This window comes from Ceratina calcarata, unplaced genomic scaffold (assembly GCF_001652005.2).
Source record: "Ceratina calcarata isolate Rehan_Ccalc_2016 unplaced genomic scaffold, ASM165200v1 scaffold35, whole genome shotgun sequence".
NCBI lineage: Eukaryota > Metazoa > Arthropoda > Insecta > Hymenoptera > Apidae > Ceratina > Ceratina calcarata.
This window is the reverse complement of record NW_017157933.1, coordinates 750,188-773,970: the sequence shown is the minus strand read 5'-3', so window position 1 is coordinate 773,970 and position 23,783 is coordinate 750,188. Positions and strand designations below refer to the sequence as shown.

Here is a 23,783-nt window from a genome sequence, read left to right as displayed (position 1 = left end):
CGATCGGTCGCCGTTTCTGTTAAACACGCGTCGTTTCCTGGTCGGGAGAGATAGTTCGAGCCGGCCTTAACGGCCGTTCAACGTCGATGGAAAAGGCGGAGAGGTAGGAACAAGGGGATGAAGCAGCGTGGCGGTTCGGGAAGTGGGGGCTGTAGCACGAGGTGGTGGTCTGCGAAAGGGGTGGAGGCGGTTGAACCGCACAGGGGCTGCATGCTGAATTCATTCCGCTGGACAAGGTTGCCCCACACCCGGACTCCTGGCCACGTCCGCCTCATCCCTTGGGATAAATTGGCCGAACCCGCGTGTTTGCGGATAACATCGCCGCGATATACGCTCGCCTATGGCCGCCGTACGAACGTAACCATACAACGGCTCCCTTTTTGCGACGAGTCTCGCGCTTCCGCGGAAATTGGAAACGAACCTCCCGCCTCTCTCTCTCTCTCTTCTCCTCTTAGTAGACACGCTGTCTTTTTCGCATTTGCAGCATGCGCGATCTCGTCTATCACGCGAGCCTCGCGTACTTTCTGCCCGGCTCGTTTCGTCTATCGGCAAACGCGTAAAAATGTTTTCGCCGTTGATAATCCTGGTCTCATTTCACTACTGTGCCTCCTGTTCTCGTTTATCTCAAAACTCGTGTTTTCTTATAAGACCGAGGCGTAGTTTGCGTCCATTTCCTTTCGCAAATTATTGGCAAACACGTCCTCGCGGAATTAACGGATATTCTGTTGGATACGGGTTCTTTGATATTCGGTTAATAGAAAAATTTGTTCTCCAAAGGGCAGTCAGGTGTTGAACACCGAGCGGCTTTAGCGCATGGATATATGTATACATACAGCTATGTATATATATTAATTCATCGATGAATATGCAACGGTTAGACTGTGAGAATACGAGGGTGATGGGATGCGGGAGACAAAGTGAAGCAAACGACACGGGGGTGTCGTTCGTGGGTGGGAAGAAGGGGCAACGTCGGTAGGCATTCCAATTACTCCCCCGTCGTTAATTAAATCAACACGGAAGCTAATCAACGTCGGTAGCGTGGTTCGACATTTCTCTCCCTTTTTCGTTGAATTTTTGCCCGGATAAATAAATCGGTCGATTAGCTGATAACCGAATGGAAAATCTAGTTTCACGGTCGGTCACGATAACGGAGATATCGGTGAATAATTACAATCTGCCAGGGTCGTGTCGTTTAACGATATACAAATTTTATCAAATTGATAAAAAATTCAGAAAGCTCAGTCGATCTTTGTTTTCTCATAGCGTTCGTTTCGCATTAATTAACCATTGGACATCGATCAGTATTCTGACGCCTTTGCACGTTTCGTTCACGGTAGCTACCGGCGATCGAGTCGGCAGTCTCGTCGCGTAGCTTTCTTTTCTCGCGGATGGTTTACGAGTCCGTATTAAAGAGCCGTTCGCACACGTGGCCTACGTGATCCGCGGCCGAACGTCGTCGATGGCCATTGTATTCACTGGGTCAGGTGTATACCATCGTCCGAGTACCGTGCGCTCATTATATTTTATTAACGCACGCGTCTCGCATCGCGATAGCTGTCCTCCTCTCCGCAATGCATCCATCCTAGAAGCTTTAGAATCGTTAACAGTACGATTTTATCGTTTGAGGTTGATATCCGCAAGTAACAATTTATTCTTTAATTATCTTTATACGTGTCATCACATTCCTATGATTTCTTTATAATTGCGTCGAACGTTAGTTTGAGAGTGAATAATGCGCATGAGAAAGATTCTAATTAAAAAGAGATAGAGATAGAAAGAAGCGATTACAGAGGTTCAGCATCGATGTCTACTACTATCGGCTGGTTTAATAACGCCAGGCAATCAGAGAGGTGTTCCCTACTACCTACTTCTGCGTTCGCTGCCCCTCCGTCCTGGCCAATAAATAATAACCATTTTGTATCGGATTCTAATTACTCGCTCTAAGCAAACAAATAAACGGCAGGTCGAGAACGCGAGAGGCAAGCTTACTAATGTTATGGTGGCTGCAGGCTGATTTAAGGGGTGTGGGACCGCCCACCTCGAAGATGCATCTACAGCTAGTCGGACCATCGGTCCACCTGTTATGAGTGTTTCAACGCCACCGTTCGTTCCTCCTTTTCTATACACTATCTCATTCTCTCATTCCGATGCCGATAAAGACCGGAGATTGTATTGGAAATACTAGATAATAAATGGTGTAATTAAATTGTAAGTATGATCGTCGAATGATCATTGGTAGTAGCAGGGAAGTTAAGAGGAGGGTAAGCAATTGTTGGATAAACCGAGAATAATGAGTAAAAGTGTTCGCTGTCTTAAATACGATATATTATTTATCACATTAATATGAAAGAATATGTCAGAAAGGATAGATTGGGAGAAGAGATGAATTTATAAAAAGTCATTAAAATGTATCATTACAATATTTACGAGGTAATCAAATTTTCAAGTAGTTAATAGAAAAAGGTGTCATCAGTGCTGTCATACGTCTTTGACTGTGAATAGTTTTCCAATCTGTTCTCTTTAATGGAATAATGTTAATTTAAGAACATGTATATATATCTATCTCAATGTTCTGACGAAGTGAAGCTTTCTGTCGACTACGTAGCTATGGTTTATCATGGCAATGAGAGAACTCGCGGACAGGAATTCGTTTCCAGAGGCGAGTTATCCTTTTTCGCGACGGCGACCGGGGGATGATCGATAAGATTCGCCGGGCGAGAGGAAAGACGCGTTCGTTTTCGCTTTAAAAGGTCGTCGAAAAAAATGCCGACGGTAGTTCGTTACCGGTGGGCTATTAGCGGGCGTAACGCACGTCCTGGCAGCGTCGCAGGACTAAGTAAACCCTGGCTAACAAGGAGGCGTATCCGACAGCCAGGAATGATCTACCGATCCGGAGTTGGCATCATTTTGTTCTCGGTTCCTCTTCGCGGTCTTCTTATCCCACTTCACCCTTCGCCGGTCCTCTTTCCTCGGCGTGCACGTATAACGGATCGGAGGATAGCGTCCGTCTCTACTTATAACCAGACTATACCTGCTGTACCACCTACCTACGCCCCCAAATATTAACACTCTGATTTATGCGCGTAATTATCTTCAGTTATTTTCTCAAGCAGGCCCTCGTGCCTTCTTCTTTCGTATCTTGTCTTCGTAGCTGCTGTTGCTGCTGCTGCCGCTGATACACAACAAATTAACTATCCTCTTCTTCCGCCTCTCCGTTTATCCGTGCATCCTTCCAGCCGGCCGTTTTCCAACCGAAGGCCCTCGGGGACTCTATTTATAGGTGTCTCGTTTCGCTCGGTAATTGCATTCTTATTATATTGGAAGACGTTCACAGACGGTAGCGCGTGCACGGAGTCCAGAGCTCAGATTGAACTCGCGGTGATCATTTATCCTCCTCGGTGGCTCGCCAAACGATCTGTCGCCCCTTTGTGTGCCCCGCGCTTTGATGCGTCGAGTGTGTATTTTCAGCCTCGCCGCGCCCGGACGATTATTACGTATACCCCGTCTGCTGGTAATTAGCGCGGAATCGTTTGGCAGCAGCGGCATCGAATTAGTCTCGCCGCGTTATCGTTTGAAACGCCTATTAGTCAGATCGTAGGTACGTCGCTCTGACCGGTTCTTCGACTCTTACTTCTGTCTCTGTTCTCAGACGTCGTAGATCGGAACGAGAGAAAGTTTTTTTCGTTGGGTTGCGACACAGGTCGAACAGGAAGTCCGAATGAGGACCGATAGTAGATCAGCGAGGAAAGATTTTGTGAAACGAACCAGGGTGTCGCAGGTCACAGGCGCCACCGAGGCGTCATCTTCCCGTGGCATCATCTTCCAGATTCCTTCTAGCTTTTCGGTATCCTATACATGTACTCCTCTCCCTTTTACTCTAACAGTCTTCTTGAATTTCACGTCTCGTTTCTCTCTGGCGTCCTTCGGTATGCGGATTCTTCTACTCACGCTCGAATTAGTCCATGTTTTCCCGTACGTAACCCGCGCACGCTTCTAATCGCGGTTACGCCTTGATTGAAAGAGGCAAAGAATAGAACGTTCGGAAGACAATGGCCGATGACATTGGCCGTGAAACTCGAGAGGCGAATTAGTCTAGCCATTTTGCGAAAGGGTTCGATGGGCCGTAAACACGAGCCAGCTTCAATGGCGGAATCGTCCTTTGAAAGGCATTCCGTCCTCCAAGAGAATGTTCCTGTTGCGTTCCATCAAGCTGTCCTCAGAAAAAGTGGTGTAGCAATTTCGGTCACAGTACGGATTCGTCGTAACCGAAAATCGTACTACTGCCGAATTTTGTAAATGTAGTTGAAGTGAAATTAATAAGGAGACGATACAAGTCGATTAATAGATTTAAATAGTGATAAACTCTATAGACCAAAGATTTTTATTAGACAAGCAATTAAAACTCCTCGTCGCTATATTTGGTGAATCGCGAGTCATGAATTTCATTTAGTTTTTCGTGATCGACGATACGTATAGATCTACAGGTGCAGTTCGTGGTACTTAGAGCGAGTATGCACGCACGCACGCACCACGATTCAAGTCCCGTCGATCCTCGCTTCTACCCGTAATTTTGCCGCGCCTTGAACGAGGTTCGGAGAAATTATGCGAGTAATAACGAGGAACGACGGAACAACGCGACGTCGCGCTGGTATCTAGCTGCGAAATCGTTCGTGACGGTCGGCCGTCGATCGTTCTCCGACGATCAAAACGTACCGAGTCCACGAGAGCACGAAGAGAAGGTAGTCCAAGGGTAGGAAGAAGGGCGTTCACCGTCACACGCGTTTTACGTGTAGAACCGCGGTTCGGTGACTGCTTGTTCGCACTGTGCACCGCTAATTAGCTTCAAGACCGATGGCTATCTGTCCGGCCACATGTCCTTAAAGTGGCGAACTGAAACATCCGGTACGCCCTTTCCGTTTGGGAAGTCGGCCGGTTTTCTTGAGTAATATGTATGTACACAGTGAAAGGAATCCATAGCCACTTAAGCGGTTTCACCCCTTGGTTTCAGTCCCTACCCTCCTCTTCATTATGTTGTATCAACGTTGTCAAACAAACGACCTGCAAATGCGATATCGAAGAAAGAGAAAGAGAGAGAGAGCACGAGGGTGCCTCTGGCTGACCAGCGCGTATCGATGCGTGACAACAGCTGTGCAGTTTTAAAATTCATAATACACACGCATGTTGCCCGTATTCCGATAATTATCCTCGCATGTAACATCGGATTATCCAGGGTGTCGTCCATTCCCTTTTCTCTACCCGTTTGCTCTCCCTCCCGGTCACGCATAGCTTCGGACTCTCGCGATTGATGCTACATCGCTGTCGGAATATGTACTCGTAAACACGTTGCCTGGACATTAATTATGCGACGATTCCCTTCGTTTCTGTTTGGAAATATTCTATATATTATACTACGGCTCGTAACGGAACTCCTGATAGGTGAAATTACACGGAGCGCGAACATGCAGGAGAGAGAGAGAGGCGAAGCGCAATTAGCGGGCGAAGCTTATTATAGAGATTCCAGTCGCGCAACTAAATACTTAATAGAGGTCCGCAGCGTGTGTCTCTCTACGTCTCGTTGAATTCGTAAAGAAGCGGCGCGACGCGGTGCGGTGCGCAGCCCGCATATACACCCGTGGAAGAGAGAAAACCCTGTTGGCTGTTCGTTTTCTAAAGCGACGTGCACGTGAAACGTGGGATTCACACGGGCGGTCCGTGCGTGCACACGGGAGAACGTATATACCTACATTATGCTACGCCGACCGCACTGCGGCTAGTGTGTGCGAGTGCGAGCGAACGACGTGGTGCCCTGAACGGCGCGGCGCGGAAGGACGGATCGCGTGTCGATCTACGCCGAGATATTTGTTACTTTACAGTTGTATCACGTTTTTCGCGTGGAAACAAAGCCATTGTTTGTAGTTCGTACACGCTACGCCCGCCTGAGCCAGTCGCGCGCTCTTCGCTCCGGCTATTCGTCGCAATCGAGGATGCGGAGCGGCCTGTCGAAAATCTCCTTTCTCCACCTCGCCTCCTTGACGCCGCTCTCTTGAAATCTGCCATTTTGATGACCGTCGCCAAGATGGCTCTTCGCGATTTTATTATTCCCCCCGCTCCGCCTTGCTCTTCGTGTTCCTACGGAACGTGGTCACGGTTGAAAGTTCTGTTCTTCGGAATTTCTTATTTCGACAATGAATCATCGTAGCTTCATAAAATTAACTTTTTATTGCGCTTCGTGCGAGGACAGTTTTTATACAATCGCTACTTGGAATACGTTCGCTTTTTATCAAGCTTTAACACGAGGGCAAAGAGAATTTTGTAATGATCTAATCTATAAAATCTTTATTCGTTAATTCACGGAGCAAATAGTTGACGTTATCGAACAAAAGGCAGGGTTTTTCCGCGGGGCGGTCAGGTCACAAGACCGTGACTGTGGTAAACGTTCTAAGTGCACGCGTGTTCGCCCATTCACGAATTCTACGGCACGGTCGCGGGAAAAAGCGGCACACGTGTCGACGCGGCGTTGCTCCGTCGTGGTAGGAAGCCGAGGGCGGCGCGGGCTGATGAATTCGTGAGCAGCCGTTGATATTTCAGTGTCAACACCGACGGTTTTTGTCATTTGTACCGGCAACGTTAGGACCGGATTGGCCGTGTACACCGGTGCCTCGTTGTCGTTGAGCTAAATCGAGTTCGCCCTCTAAATACGTGGTCACGACATTTTCAAGCCGCGCATGTGTTTAACGTTGAGTAATTAAGAAATCTCTCGTTTGGAGAACGAATTACAATTTCGCGCTACAATTTCGAAGCGGAAGGGACTATCGCGTACGAATCTATCGAGCTTTTTATGAGGTATAAATAACGTGGCATAATGGAAACTGGAAACAGGTGATTCACGAATAACGAAGCGAAGTTTCTACGGTAGTTTCAGATCAGGATTAAAGGTTTAAGCTAGTCTCTACGATAAAAGGTAGTTATTACTTTGTTCGGGACGATTTTTATCAGCTTTCAAGAACCGTTCCAAGAACGATGGAACGATTACTGGTTAACGAGGCCGCTAAAGAACTGCTTAATGCAATTTTATTCCACGCCGGGTTTGATATAATTAAGCCATAAGTAACGCTCGTCACGATAGCTTCGAAGTCGGGTCCCCGGTTGCGGAAAGGTCGAATTCCTCGGTAATTGCAACCACGAATTAACCAACTCACAACCGTGTCAAGCGATTAATCAAGCAGTTTTTTTACGAAGGCGCGTACCTACGTGGAAGCGTAATTAACCACGTTGCTGCGGATAATTACTAAACCGATGTTCGAAGTAACCGCCGACGGGCGCAACAGTTTTATTCTCGCGTTCGTACTCGGTGAACGAGTCGAACGGACCCGAATTAGCCGGTGCACGGCTTGTAACCTCTAATTGTCCCGGCGTATACGGCCTCGTCTCTCGAATGCCAGGACGGATAATCTGCTCACGAACCGTCGACCGCCAGAAAACGTGTACACGAAAACAGAATCTAGGCTTGCTCGGTGAAGATTAGCCGATCGGTATCGGTACTCGGTTGTCTTACGTTAACGAGCCGCTCTATACTCAGAGAGGGAGAGCATAACCTGTCCCGGACCGATCTCCCCGGTTCACACCGGAGGCCACTTCCGCTTGGTCGAGGGACGATCGCGCAGGTAGGGACGAACGGGAACGACTTCGAAAGACAACGCGACAGTCGAACGACAAATGACCATTCTGCTTTTTAAAAGTGAAAAGAGTAGAAGAAGACAAAAGACGGGTTTGGAGAATCAATGCAGGGGTAAAAACGCGTTCGTAAATCTTGTTGTCGTTACGGCGCAATTTGTAAACGGCGTTAATACCTCCAGCACCGCTAATCGAGAAATGAGCACTGTAAATCGAGGATTATCGCCGCTTGATTGCATCTAGACCGCGTACCAACGGCCGCATAATTTATCCCTTAATTGGCCCTTTAAAAGAACGGATTAACAGCAATTGGCCGATATGACCGGATCGTTAATATAGCCGCGTGTTTGTTCACGCGCGAGGAAGCCGGCAATCGATCTTGAACCTGCTTTGATAAATTCTACGGTGATTATAGTTTTTATAAATTTATGCTTCCGTTTTTTATTTCTGCTATTCATTCTGAAACGAAGGGAAGTAAAAATAGAAGCAAAACGATCTGTCAGGTTTAAAAGGAAGGTTTGTTCTCGTTGCGTGATCACGGTTTAGATGCGAGAAACTCGAGCGTTTCGAAGCGAAGTATACGACACGGAGGATATTTACTGCTAATATTTTTTCGACGCTGACATAGCGGGCTTAAAACAGTCGGAACGCGTGGCACAATGGCGACTTCGGAAAATTTATTAGTGCTCCACCGGCTTCACGTTACGTTGCGCGTTTGCTGGGTCAAGGAAGACGCAGGGGCCTGGCGCCAGTACCTACGACCGTCGTTAAACGATCGTTAAGACGAGAGATCGGTATCGGATTTTGGGTCAACTCCGGGGTCCTGGAAACTATAGCAGCTCGATTTCACAAATTTTCCCAGCGATTCAGGCTAACTAGCGGACAGTGGAAGCTAATCCGCGTCAAGGCTTATTTGAAACCGATACCCATACCTTTGCGGTCTTTCGGCTTTTACCTGAAAGCAAAATGTCGTCGGGGTATTCGCCGAACAAAAGCATCTGCAATTTCGAGCTCCCATTTGTGCAATCTTTGTGAATGGGTGAAAGTGTACATAGCTCGTTGCATCGTTCGCGTTGGAAAATTCGCGGATTCATCGCAGCGGCGGCTATCGGTTAAGAAAGTTCGAAACACCTCTCGAGAGGTGAATAAATATAGATTAATTAATGGAGTTAGCGGACGAAATCCACGGGAGCCGTGGTCACCAGGGAGGAGAGGGATATTTCGACGCATGGAATATTGTCCGCCGGCGAGACCATAACGAAATTGTTCGTTTAATTTCGCTGAACATTTTCGGACGTTGCGGAGGTCCACGGCATCGTGTCCCGATAAATGGAGAACGAAAAGGGATGGAGGGGTTGAAAAATGACAAAAATGCGGCCGCCTTCGCTTATCCGCGGGGGAAACATCACTCAGATTGGACACGGGAAAAGAGTCGCAGTTAGCGAACGCCGAACGAGAAATTTTTTCAGATATTATCTCGTTTGCGAGTCTTTATTAGGGTCTTCACTTATTGCACCGCGTAACTAAAACGGAGCAACGTTTTTATTGAGTCTACCCTTTCCGGGACCCTAATAATTCTTCCTTTCAATGGCGGAACAAACGTCACTACGGATCTACGGTGATTTCTTTTTGACGAATTTTCGATTTCCAATCGGTCCGGGAATTTTCGGTGACGTTAGATATATCGGGGATTCAGTTACAATTAAGAGAAGTATTGTTTTTGAATCGTCCTATATTCGACCGAGTCTCGCGATATTTTCTATCGGAAATATTTTAACGAGAGCAATGTCGGGCCTGGGATTATATCTGTCCGCTGGAGCGTTGCCGTATTGGATTCCGAGGGAATTACGAAAAATATCAATTAAACATAAAAGCGTGGGTCCGTGTCATCCGATAATGGCGAGATCGAACGGCCCGGGGCGGCGAATAATTGGGATGGAGCCCGAAAGGGAAAAAGAGCGGAGGGCGCGGGTGGCCCCGGAGAAAACAATAGCGCAAATAACACAAAGCAAATTGCAGGTACAACTTATCCTATACGCTGCCATGCCGGTGCGGTGTATAATTGAACCGCGCGTTCGATCAGTACCGTTACGTGTTTTCGGTATATCCGAACAATGCGCCTGTACATCCCCCATCGCACAAATCTTTCGCCAATCGGAATCATTCTCTCTCTCTCTCTCTCTCTCTCTCTCTCCCCCCGTCTCTCTTTATATTCAGTTACCATGTTTCAATGCGAATACAATGTATCTTGAAAATCGAGCTACTGATCGTTTCGTAAAAGGACACGGTGTCACGATTCCGTGTGAACCGTTTCTCTCGAAAATCCTGAATAGTTTCCTTTCGAATTTCTCTCTGTCCATCGAAGTAACAACGTGCACGCGATTTCTCGTACTTGCCACGACTGGAAACAACGATCATTTTCTCCGGTCGAACGCGCACCGGCTTTCTCGCGTAAACGTCCATAATATCCGCTCCGTTCGTTGTTCGTCGAAGACGTTGCCGGCGGCACTTGGTAAACGGCGAAAACTCTCCTCTGATAAGGCGGTGCTCGATCATTCAGTCGCAGCGGCCCAGAGGGAGAGATAGGTAGCACTCTCGATCCTCTCGTCATTTGTTTGCTCGTTGATTCGTTTGCCCTCTGGGGCTCCGTGGATTCAAAGAGTCGCGCGCCGGTTGAATTGCCGGGCCAGGGGTTGGAGAGAAATGGGGGAACCCCTTGGCCCGCCGCGATTCCTCCAGCAGGTTCATTAGCGCTGCTGTCCTTTGATTAATGGTCGCCGGAGGATACCACTCGCCACCGGTTTTCTTACAGATCACTTCACCCGTCGCCTATCTCGATGGTCGTTAAGATGATCCTGCGACGAGCTTCACGGTCCAAGACAAGCTGCGACTGAAATCGCGTTGGTTACGACGTTTCCTATTACGAGTTTACGTTTTATCAGCCGATAACGTCCTTACGGCTATCGGAATTCTTGTTCATTCGACAGATCGACTCGCGATCGAACAATATTGTCGTCACTTTATCTGTATACCCGATATTTATCACTTCAAACTGACTCCGTTCGATTTGCGCAATTTATTCGACGTACGCAACGTATTTTTGACAGCGAGTCGATATAAAAAATTCGACGAAAAGAGTTTGCCTTCGTGGCAATGCGAGGCTGCCAGTCAAAGCCGCGAGAAGGAGATTCAGCAATTCAATGGTCGCGGCCGAGTATTAAAAAGTTTCTTTTGTTTCCGTGGCGAGGAAACGCTGTGAGAAATGTCGGTCCGCGTCCCGACACAGGCTGACGCGCGTTTCTTCGCAAAGTTATCGATTATTCGTCGCGACCTTTGGAATTATTCATAAGCCTCTCCCGAGCTTTGAAGAGTACCGGCGTGTTCCTTCTTCCTGAAGCTCGGAGGGAGGAAGTTGAAGGATATGAAAAGTAGAGAGTCGGTCGGACGGGATTCTCTCGTGACGATGCTCGCGCCACGCACACTTTCTCTTTTCCTCTTCCTCTCTGTCTGTCGGGCCGTCTCCGAGAAATCGTCCTCTGGTCGGATGAACGAGGTTAATTCATTCATCCACTGAGACAATGCCGGATCGGTTACACGGTGACTCCACCGTTTATTAATGATCCTCTTGAAAATCTTCCTGCGCTTCTAATGACTCGTTTGAATTCCACTCTTCAGGGCCGGCTGCTCGTCATCGCGCCGCGTCAGCCAAAAGAGTCTCTCTTCAAATCCTCGTCTCTTACGCTGGCCGTGCATTGTTAATTAAAGATTTCTCGTCGATGAAAAATTGCGCCGTTTCTTGATTTACAACATATTGTGTTATACCGCGGTTCGTAACGTACGACAAAATACACGGTATAAAAAGAAAACAAGCTGCAATAATGTTTGAGAATGCACGAAGAGCGAAATCTTCTGACTGGCCGTTTCCAGTGTGTTGGTTTATTGCTCAGAAAAGAGTAGGAACAGCGTTTCGCGTTGGGCGCTATTTTCGTAACAGCCGGCCCTGAGTAGCAGTCGTCGGGACGTGGACAGGACCGCGGTGACACGTTCACGACTTATACTGACCCGGAGAGGGATGTAAGAAGAGGGTAAAGAGGTATATAAGGAGGAAGGAACGGCGCCCACGCGTTATGCTAACGCTAGCGCTGCCGACACGGACTGGGTGGTCCTGTTCCGCTCCACCTACTCACCCTTCAGCCCTTTACGTGGCCCACACCCTGCTCGCCGGATGATCATACAAATACGACTAATTTTATCGATCGAAGGAGCCTGAACGATCTTAATAGTCGATAATGGACCAGCGTCGAACGCAAAGCTTTCGTGAAGCTCATCGAATACGGTGTTGAACGAAACGTTACTGCTGTTACTTTATCTTTTTACCTGTCGTTCTTTTTACTTCTGTATTTGACTGATAATTTTCACACTGACAATTTTCAGTTGTAGAAGTTACTGCGCTGATAATTCGTCGGTGAATTAGATTTTCGACTCTGAAAATTGTCAGTTCAGACAACAACGCCGTTGATGAAATATGCCAGGGTTGTGTGAAGCGCAGAGAGGCACGGGAGAGGCGGAGGTGTGAATGAGGCCGACTTGTAGCGTACGCCTCTGGCGCGCACCGCGGTGTTCCCCTTGTGTCAACACCTTTGACGAAACTTCACGCTACCCTACGGTTAGCCGCACCCCTGAGCCCGACCGCTTTCCTCTATCTTCCTCACCCGCTCCTCTCCCGTTCCACCTTCTCTACGCTCCTGAATTCATTCGAACGATAAACATCTTGGCCGCACCTCGCATAAATTCGTCGCCGCGTCGCGTCGCGGAGGCGCCCATTCAAAGCGTACGCTCAATGAATCGAAGCCGTATGAATGGTGACGACTAAACCGAGACGCAGACTCAAGTAAAAACGCAATTCATTTCAACAAAATAAATTTGCTTCTTGAATTAATATTATCTGTAGCCTTGGAGAAGAGTTGAACACCGGAAAATATAAATCAGTCCCCTGACAAAAAGTACATTTAGACATTGAATAGTTTCTTACGCGATACTCTTATCTATTACCCTTTCTGAAATCTGGCCGCGGTTCGCGGATCGGCGGGTACAAGCCAGGACGGCCGTGTGTATTTATCGCGAACAGATAGCCCGGCGGTGATTTTTTTTAATCGCCATAAATCGTCGGAAGGTGCAGAGAACGCGGCGAACGGCCCCGTCTTGTCTCGATTCGAAAACGATGTAACCGTTTAAACGGCAAAGTAAAGAGGCCGGACGAACCGAATATCCCTCCCGTAGGATGTCGTTCCCCCGCGTGGCGCGTTCCGAAAAAATTTCGTTGTTCCGCAGCGAAATATATCCGGGACATCCGAGCCGTGACGGGTTCTCCCGAGCGGGAATCGGTCGGGGCTCGGATGTCGCGCAGAGGCACTAAGTGGAAATTGTTGTCAAAAACGGCGGGACCGTATACCGGTCCAAAAGTACCAACGTGACCGCTGGCCCATATATTTCGGGGACCCGCGGTACCAGAGACCAAGACCGACGAGACGCGACGTGGGCGTGAAGGGAGCAGGGACACGCATACACGCGTGCTCGATGCGCGGATAGCTATTAGTTTCTCGTAAGCTGAGGTTGTCCTGCGTGACGGATGTTATGTTCGGCCTCTCGAAATACGTAGAAAGTGTCCTGCATTGTGTTAGCATCTTGAACTTGAGGCAATCGCTAGGTACAGGCAATGTTTGCACGAGTAGGATCTCATTTTATTTAAGGATACGATTACAATTACTTAAATTGAGAAATAAAAGCGTGGAATTGTGTTTTTATATCAGTCGTACGAATTTCTTGAGAAGTAAGATATGTCTAATATGTCTCATTCGAAAAGTCGTTGATCCGACCGGATCTCCGACTTTGATCATAAAAGTGTCATGAGTTTTTTGACGAATGCCAGCCACTTCGTGTAAATAGTTTAGAAAGAGTTGCTTGAACTACCCCTCGCTCAACCGGGTAATAAAGCTGTATTGTTTTTGCGGCGTTAACGCCCGAGCAATATAAACCTTAACAACTCTCGCTGCTGGCCAAGAGGGAAAAATGTGTGGGAGTAAGAGGAGCGAGCGACCGGATAAAGCGAACCCGAGGGAAGCGTCCCGGGTGACTTTGTGCCCAATACCGGCGCCAGAACCTTCGCAGGTCCCGGTGCACCATGGGACCGTCTCGGACGTTGTACATCCTCGGACCATCAGGACCCATGGGTCCGGATGCGGCGGGGGTATACCCCCTTCGTATACACCGAACGACCCAACCCACCCGTTAGACCCTCGTAAAATTTTTTCTCGATTCTTTTGCTCCGATCCTCTACTACGGAGCAAACGGTCCGGCTACAGCTTCGACGTCCGAGGATTTAATTTGGCCGACTACGTTCTCATTCTACGCTCTTTTTACCCTTTCCTCTCCGTCTTCTCTCTGTACCTCGCTCTCTTCATTCTTCCACGCCAATCCTACCTTGTCTCTCGATTCTTATCCGATGGTTTATCATATCCAGTCCTCGTCGTGAGAAGTGTGCATCTTCCACGACGAGAATGTATGTATGTATGAATTCAGGCCCGTTTTATCGGAGAACGGTCGTAAAGGATTAATAAGGTATTATTAATAAAAATCTCTGCGACTTTGTCGAATTGCCAGCCCAGAGGGAATTATCAATCGTGTCGCGGAGATGATCGTTTTTAACCGCGGCAGGTGGTTCGATCGGAATGCGAACGCCGATCTCTTTCCGGTTTTTTTTTATTCTTCGTTGCGATCGTTCGCCCTCGAAACACGTCGCCTTCTTCGTAATTATTCCTGATTGAACCGGGGATCTGGTTCTATGAGGACTCGAGTCAAGGGACTGTTACGTTACGTTCCCGCGGGACATTCCCTTATCGTCCTCGCCAGCCGTTATCTTCCGTCGCTGAAGGTGTTAATTAAAAAAGAACAACGAGCCCCGGGTACTTATCGTGTCGCTCGAGCCGTTTATCTCGTCAACGGCTGTCTGCCGGGTGTAAACATTATTGACGCGATAATGTGCAATCCCATTGAGCTTTCTGACGCTTCTCTACGAACGTTCGAACCATCGCCGAGCACGTGTCCCAGAGATATACATGATCGTACAGTTTTTTGTTAGGGCCCCGTACAGTGCCGCTTCAACGATACATCGGCTTTTACGACCTCTCATCTGTTTTACGTCGACCAATGGTCGCTCGAATCTGCTTACTCACCCATCGTCGTCAGACCCGTCCCTTCTCTTCTTCCTCTTCATAATTAAATTAAGGAAGTCTTCTCTGGCGTTCTCCCCGAGTTTGCGTCGGACCGGAATCTCGCGAAACAATAACGATCCTCAAAGACGTTACCGTTTCCGCAGGATACGATGTTCGCCAAGGAGGAGAACGGATTATAAGGAGAAACGAGAGGCTCTATTCGTAAAGCGGATAGAGAGCTTCTATCTCTGTTTCTCGAATCGGTTCTCTGGTTCCTCGTGTATATGCTAATGCGAGACGAATGTCTCTTCTCCTTCCGTACACCCTCCTGATCGTCTCGCCTGCGAGAGACGACCGGCGTGTCGCCGTCTTGTGTGCATCTTGGCACACGGTGTGTCGACGACTTAGGAGGATGCGTTACCTCGTGGGCGTGTTTTGTTCCTCTAAACTCCGTCCGCAGCAGGGCGGCAGCAGTTGCAACGGATATCTCCTGCTTCTCCTCTTCCTCTATATCCGTCGGTTTCCCCCCTCGCGCGATCGATCGCGGTCTCTATCGACACTGCGATAGATTAGTCGGAATTATCGTGGTACCAGACCCTGGGACCAGTTTCTGGTACCACGGTGCGCGCACCAGCGCAGCGCCGACAAGCGTTCGCGGAGAAAGAGAAAAAGAAACGGCTGGGGGGATACAAGCGGCGCTCGCGAGACCGAAAAGATCCGTTTCGAACTGGAATTATTATACTCCGATGCGCCGCTATAGATTAGCTGGAATTATGAACCAACAGATTGAACACACTCGTAAATCAGAATAATATCGCTTCGTAAAGGAACCAAGCAGTACTCGTTAAACATTCGCGAATGACGAACGCGCTTAATTTTTCTCGCCTACATTTCAATGCTGCGATATGAATTAATTCTATTGATTAATCCGCGGGAATCTAATTAACGTGTCTGAGCGTGGGGTTACGTGGGACGTTGGCTAGAAGAAACTTTTCGACAGTGAAAACTTGTATCTATTCAGCGTCGCGCCTCGCGGTAACAACGAAACGCGGAACGGAAGAGGGACGAATGCGAGGAGGGAGCGAAACGCGTAGCAGAGGTAAATGTTCCGAGGTTTCCCCGGGAGAGCAACAAATGCAGGGTGGAGTAGACGATGAAGCAACGCGGCGATTCCCGAGCACCGAGAATTCGTAACACGTGTATCCCGGTAGTTTATGGTGATTAGTAGTTTACGGGAGACATTTCCGTTGCATGGCTGGCTGCGATCGTACGCCTTGGACTTCCTCGTGTCCCGTTCTTACATTAGTTACCCCGATTCCATGCTTCTCGACCTCGACAGCACTTCTTCTCAAAACGTCGTACGGGAACGCAACGACGCGACAGTTTCTCATGGATTCGTGCCAGACTCGTTTTTATCTATTGAAAAAATCCATTCCGTTGCATACTTTGTCAGTAAAATGACAGGAAAAAATTAGGTCTGATGGTAAAAAAGTGATTGATGGTAAATTAATAGACATTTCAATCAGAAAATATGATACCAAAAAACGTTAAAACGAACGTTGGGCATTAATGTCAACCATGGCTTCGTGAACTATGACGCCGTAGCGTAGGTTCGGGATTTTTCTAGGCGGGCATCTCCTAATTATTAACGTGCAGTTTGGTGTCAGATGACGGGCGGGCGTATCCGGGAACGGACTCTGGAGATTGTTAAACGTTTACCGGACACCCCCTGACTAGACGCCATCAGGCTAGCGCCACGTTGCGGCTCGGTCCCAGGGGTCCGAAGTGTCAGGTTCGAAAGGTTGTGTTTTCGTGTAAAGGCAGTCTGCAGCTCGTGTGTAAATACACAGACAAAAAATATGTATCGCTGTAGCCGTGTTATTAGATAGGGGCTCTCTTTTTTGTCCACGTGTTTGCTATTCAGTTCTAAGCACGTAACGATTTCCCAATGTGCTCGGCGGTAGGTACCTCTTGTAAAGAGGCTGGCGGAGCTACTCTTCTTCCGTTGCTATTATTCTGTATGTCCCAGAATCCAAGAATCGTCTTGGAAATACGAGCGTCGAGGGTCTAAGAGCTTCTGGTCAGTATCAACTGCTCGGCTCTTCAGTGAAAAGCTCGTCGCGACACGTGCAGAACGCATGTTTATGCGAGTTGAGAGTTTCGATCAGGTTCGGTCGCAGAAGCTCGGAACAAAGGGCGAGGAACATCGGCGAACTGTCAGGCTCGAACGTTGACGATACTTCGTATCGGCGACGCGAAGGACCGGGAGGCTCGTTCGGTGGTGTTACGTTTCGAGCTTCGTTACATCCTCACGGATACGTGAGAACACGGAGAGGTCGTGAGGACTACGCGCAGTCGCCGTCCAGCTATCGTCGTCCTGTCATTTATCTAGCGTAGAGAAACCGGGAAGGACCAAAGAGGGCTGGATCGACGAGTACCTACTCGTGATTGATCGGCAGCAACGCCTCGACGACTAGCTGGCGTCGCGTCGTTCCGCTCCGTCCTGCGTTTCCCTCGCTCGCTCTCTCGCTATTCATCACTCTCTCTCTCTTGTTCTCTCTGTCTACTGCAGGAAATATGGTACTTCCGCGAGAGTACGCGCCCTAATTCGACTTATTTAAGACGACGCGTTGCCGGGCAAATTAATCGACGAAGACGGGAGTCTCTGTGGTTTCTTTCGCGTCGAGGCAAAAACGTGTTGTCCCTCTTATCGCGACGAACGTCTTGTCAGAATGATTTATCGCTCGTACCGGGGACACGTTTCTCGGTAAAGGGTTTCCTACGCTCGGAATATTTCCTTTTCATTAATTATTAGTTTTTCTACGTGTCTGCTAGGAAACGCGAGACGCTCGAAATACTTTTTGTCCTTCTTCTCTCGAATAAGGATTATAAAATTTATTCTCCCGGAATCTCGTTCCTGTTGCTTGTCCCGTTCGCTTTACCCCGTGACACTCGTTCGCGGCGTCGTTCGGAGTACGGTCAATTAGAGCTCGAACGACGAGTGATTCGTCGAGAAATATTTTGGGGTGTCGCGCCGGCACCGAGGACAGAATCGAAGGGAGCGGACGAGAAAAGAAGAACGAAACGTGAAAGAAAGAGAAGAAGAAGGACGAAGAAGGGAACTCTGGGCGCGTCTCCGGTTGGCAATCCGAGAACTCCGAGGACGTCGCTGGGACTTATAAATCGCTTCCAGGTTTCGCCGGCCCCTCCACAGGGACGACTGTCACCCGTTATCCTAACGACGTTTAACTAATCACGCCCGGAGAAAATATATATCCGCGATGGGAAGCTGGCGCCTCGAGCCACTCTATCACCGGCACCGGGTCTTGCTTGCTTAATTTGTATCAAAACATGTCAGGCCGGGGCGCCACGCGAACGAGTTATACGTTTAAACGCGGATACGATATATATCTCTCTGTGTATACCGCAGCCGATCGCATCGGAATGCACTATAGTGTCTCGTTCGCGTAATATGCTGCACATGTGTGCAAAGACCACTTTCGTGATCAAAATATTAAATCGAAATTTCGTTCGTTTACGTTATCAGAAAAAGATTGTATATAAAATTTGGTTACTCGTTTAATACGTTCTTTAATCGAAACTGTATACGATTATAAAGCCTCTTCGCTCTATTTGGAAACATATGTGCAAATTCGAAACGCACGCGTCTCGTAACGAAGACAGTGACTACGAAACTGCATTCGTTAACGATCACTTCCCCATCGTAGATTGCACTCGCGCAGTGATAACCGGCAGCTGTAGTGTCGGGACCCCGTTCGTTCAGAATTGCAATTGCTCGTGTACGCGATATTGCGCATACAGAAGCACATTAACCGGCGCGTTGCATCGCCGTTTCGAACCTGTCGCGAGAACTGCATCTACTGCGGCCGTTCGTTTGAAAAGCCACGGTTGAAAAACGATGTCGTTTGTTCCAGCAGACACGCGGATCTGACGTATGACGATGTAAAAACAAATGAAAGGGTGAAAAGGAGAGGGGAAAAAAAACGCGAGGAAATTAAGTGGGATATCGTTTCCTTCTTCTCGGTCGGAGCGCGATAGAAACTGGCAAAAAGTGCTTGTAACACGTTGTCCCTAAAAATGAATGGGGTGGGAATAAGGGAAAGAGGATATCAGCGGAGGACATCGGAACCCGCGCCGCGCCGGTACCTTCTGCCAATTACAACATTCCACGTTCTTTTGCGTCGGACGGGCGCGTCGTTCGTGCAGGCAACGGCACGCGATTTCCTGCCAAATTGGGGCCCGGATTACGATCGTTTCCATCGACGCCCTGAGCGACCGCAAGAAAAACTCGCAACGAGCCCTCCGGACCGAGACGGGAGTACGCGGGCTCCGTCGCCCCAGCGGATCTCGTTTCTACCCCCGTGACTGAGAACGTACTCTGGCCCTGGCCAGAAGGCAGTTATTTGCTTGTAGACTCAATTACATACGTATATGCACGATTCCTCCTTCGCGGCGTGCACGAACGATAATTCGCAGGAGGATCGCATTTTTCATACCCGGTCCCTTAACAATTTGCTATTTTTATCGTGTGTGCACGCGACCCGTTCGGTTCTCGGAGATGGGCACGGACAGCTTCAGCAGTATTATCGTAATTAGAAGTCACCGGTGAAACGGCCGATGCACGAAAGGTATAACTTATCGCTTTGTAAACATATTATTGGCTGGCATCTACCGATTGTGCTTCTTGGTTACATTTCGGTCACTGATTTGTGTAACATAACGTAATTGCAGACAATGAAGCCACTTAAAGCTTCGCCACTGGTACGCCAACAAAGACATACAACTTTTACAGCGATCGAAAATACGTAAAGGATAAATCATTGATGTTACTCGTGCAAACAGATCAGTCCATTATATTTATGACTTATAGATATAAGTTCATTCGTATTCTGCACTAGTTAAAAATTTTGCACGGTTTAAGAGACACTGTATACGTACAGAACTTCGCGGTGGCCCGCGTGTCCCGTTAAAGCCGCATTAAACGCTGCACCGGGCCATTCCACGTGCTAGTACATATACCTATCCCCGTGTACCTACCTATACTGTGTGCTTGGTCGGTCGCGGATCCCCGTTCGTAAATCAGGAACACGAGCCACGACGGAAAAAGTCACTCGTTCGCCGTTCTTCGCCCGATACGTTTACCTACGACGATGGCGATTCTAACTTATACCGTCTAACATCACACGCGCACATGCCCCGCGATATTTACGATTCGCGAGAATCGCACTAAACCACTCGGCTGGTCCGCTCCGTCGTTCCTGCTTGCTCTTTTCCCTCGTTCTCAGGCCCCGAAGTAAATACGCTTTGGGAGAATTCCTAACGGCTGCGATATGGCCGACGAGGTGTACCATTCGATACGCCAGGCAGTGGTACTTTCATTCACGTTGCACCACCATTCAAAGAGATTCGCTTCTCTTGGGTATTGGGTCTCACGAGTTCAAACGGATAGCATTAACTTTGGGCGTTCTCCCTTCCTCCTCGAAGAAAATTAATAGCATAGACAGGGTACATCGATCAGTGTTTCTAAAGTTGATACGGTTACCTCAATTAGGGTAAAAAAGTTGAAGGCGTGAGAATATCGTTTTAGGGACCTCTAGTAAAGTTGAACGAAGAAGCGAGCCGAGCAATGCGATGGTCGGAGCTCGCCACGCGGCAGGCATAAATATTCCAACGGGTTGGTTAAGAAGTAGCTACGGAGCTGCCGCGAGGCCAATTTAGAAGCAGCTCGGTTAATGAGCCACCGCGGATGCCACACGCATCTTTTTGCGCCCCCGGGCCCCCGGCCTCTGTGTGGCCGACTCGGTGCTTAACAAACGGATGGGCACCTGGTTCTAACCTTCTCCCTCCTCTCTCCGTCTCTTCCTTTTATCTTCGTCGAGATCCATTCGAGAATTTCAATAAGCTCACGTATTGAAAATTTGGAAATTTGTATCGACAACCCACGTGTTCTGCTGATAAGAGTTAACGACATAACTTTATCGTTAATTGACGTCCAATAACCATAACTACGTCATTATGTCACGTTTCATTTTTATTTATTTCAAATGGAATATTTTATATTTATTAGATAAAGACGAATTTCATTTAATTCCGAAGCAAACACGTTTATAACGACTCGTTGATGGAATTTCTATGTTCTCTAAATTTCAGTAGATCGTAGGCATTTATTTATATCCACTGGATGTCTTCGTATATTAGGACAGTCGACATGTTAGATAGTTCTAACGTGAACAGCCGCTATTAAAAAGTCAAATTTGATCGAGCATTTGCCATCCGCTATGCAAATCAGTTGAAAAGGGCAGTCTCGATAACTCAATTAGTGGCACGCCTCAGGAAATTCCTTGACCCCTGCGGGCGAAACCGTGAATCGTGTTTTACATTCGCGACGTGTCGCGGCGACAATTATTATAAAATCCCCGTCCGGCTAATGACGCGGTTGTAAAACATCGCCGCGCCGCGCCGCGCCGTACCAAGCTGTGGCGGACGGCGCTTATTTCATGCAAGGCGACGCGTTATTAAAACGTATAAACGCGGGTGATAAAGAAGCGCATACGCGAAAGTTAACGCCTTCGGGTTTAACAGACGTCCAATTAATTTCGCGACGCAAGACCGCGGGACACGAAGCACCCCCGCGGCGTGCTTTCTCTCGCCTTTTCCCCTCGTTCCGCGCCTCGAATCTTGAGTGTCCACGGCCCACGTCCCAGTCTCTTTCTCACCTCTGTATCACGCTTTGAAACCAATAATCTCGAGGCATCTGCGTTTTTTCCGATCGTCGACAAACGAACCTCGGGTCGCATTGTTGAAGAGACACCGTAAATAGAACGTACCAAGGTCCTTGAGCCTCGCGGATCATTCTGAGCGTTGTTACCCTAGCTGTGGCATGCGTCACTCAATTCCCAGAGCATTATTTATGCTCCGTCCGTAGCCACGGACACAACCCTAATAATAACACTAAGCAACGGGAAACGGAGAAACCGAGAGGATAGTTTGTCCATTTCGAGTGGTTCGAGAGAGTCGCCAGAAAAGCAGTGAGACGTTAAATCGACGCCAAGGGCTAACGAAGAAACAGAATTTCTTTGTGACTATGGTCGGTAGAGGGATTGATAATTAATGTTGGAGACTTAAGGCAACCCGTTTATCTTTGGTCCCAAACTCGAACATTGCAGAGCCAGGTGCAACCCCTTCTAAGTACCAGAGAACACGCTGACGCATGACAAACTACCGATCGCGAAAGGGTGGATGCGAGTTCCCGCGCCTCGTAGAACGAAATTCGACCGGGACCGATCAAAGGACTCCTTTTTCAGTTCACCGCTTTGAAAAATGTAATGACATTAGATCCTTGAAACATTGCTACTAGAACTTTGTTCAACCGATGTCGTTTCGCATGAGATAATTCTGCGACTATTCAGTTAGCTGTTCATTAACCAACTATTATAACGATAACGATCTGATGAGGAAAGTTCTACTGTATCGAATATCTGAAGCCGCGAGAAAGTTATGTAAGGCATTCGTTGGAGCGAGTGAAGATAGAAAAGGGTCGGTAAAGATATCAGCGGGCCGGCTCCCGTAGTAGTAGAACAAATAAACGGTGGGCGCACGTCATAACTGTCGGCACGAGGACCACGCTTAATAAATACCCAGTTGTTCGCTCGCCGTGTCTTACGAGGGTGGGTCGACTCGTTGGCACACGCGTGAAACGAGACGAGACGAGAGGAGTCGCGACGCGTCGAGGACTTTTAGCTGTGAACGAGCGAGATAGTGGATCGGTGACAGCGGCAACGAGCCGTGCATCGGCCGGTCTCGGCGCATCAGGATCCCGATGTGTAACGAGACGCTTTCATTCGTAGTAGACGGACGCGTGTATGCACGCGACGCAGCGCGAGTCGCAAGCCACGCGCTCTTATTCGTACAAGAATCGCTCGCATTTACTTGATCATGTTAGCTGACGCAGACATGCACGCGATGCGAACATCCACATACGAGATTTTATCAATGAACAGCGTTTCCTCGTCGATCGATGCTCTTCGATGCTTAATTACATCGTTACGTGACTCTGTGTAATGTTGTTACATAGTCGTGGAAATGATGATTGTCTCTCAGGACGATATGATATGGATACGCTTGAAGATAACGGGCTTTGGAATAGGTAGGTTTTCGCGTAATCGACACAATCGAAAGGAAGTGAAAGACGTATGATTATGATACGCGTAATAACGTTAGTTAAACTTGAAAATGCCTCGCAGTTTCACGAGACCAACGCTAACAGAAGCGTTCATTAACGGTACTTTCCGTCGGCTCGTTTATTTCCACGGCCATATACATTCGTGTTTCCACCTAGGGAACACGTATGGAAATCCTTAGAAGGCCATGCATGCATTGCCCGTGGACGGATACACTCTCAAGAGTCAGCGACGCTCTTTTTCTTCCTCTCCTAATTTTTTTTCGAGAATCTCGAGGGGAGATCGGCAAAACATGAAGGTCTTTCTCTTAAGAGGAGTGAAGAGAGAAAGAGACACGGAGTGGCTACGAGTTGCCCTCTTCAGGGACGTACCATATATTACAATGGTCCTCTTCGCGGAGAGTATATTATATCGGGCCATCCCGCCGTCGAGTGCCACTCGAGGATGTGTTTGAGAATGTGGGATCTCGGTTTTCTCTCGGAGCTTAAAACAAACAGCTATCACCTGTGCCATCGATGGCATAATAACCACCTGTGCTGCTGCCACGCCGCTGCCGCGTTGCTTCTGCTTCTCCTCTTTGCCGGTCTCTTTTGGCTCCTCTACTTACCGAGCGAAAAAGCTGCTTTTTGCCTTTCGGAGCCTCTGTACTTACTTACTTTTCTCTTCGTCCGTCGCGTTCGTGGATACTCGTCAAACT

The 23,783-nt window shown here is 48.3% G+C and overlaps 1 protein-coding gene across 6 annotated transcripts in view; it reads left to right on the top strand.

Annotated features, from left to right (window-relative positions):
• sowah (ankyrin repeat domain family member sosondowah) overlaps positions 1–23,783 on the top strand; it is a 107,428-nt gene that overhangs the window by 18,209 nt on the left and 65,436 nt on the right. The gene's annotated exons all lie outside the window — the stretch shown is intronic.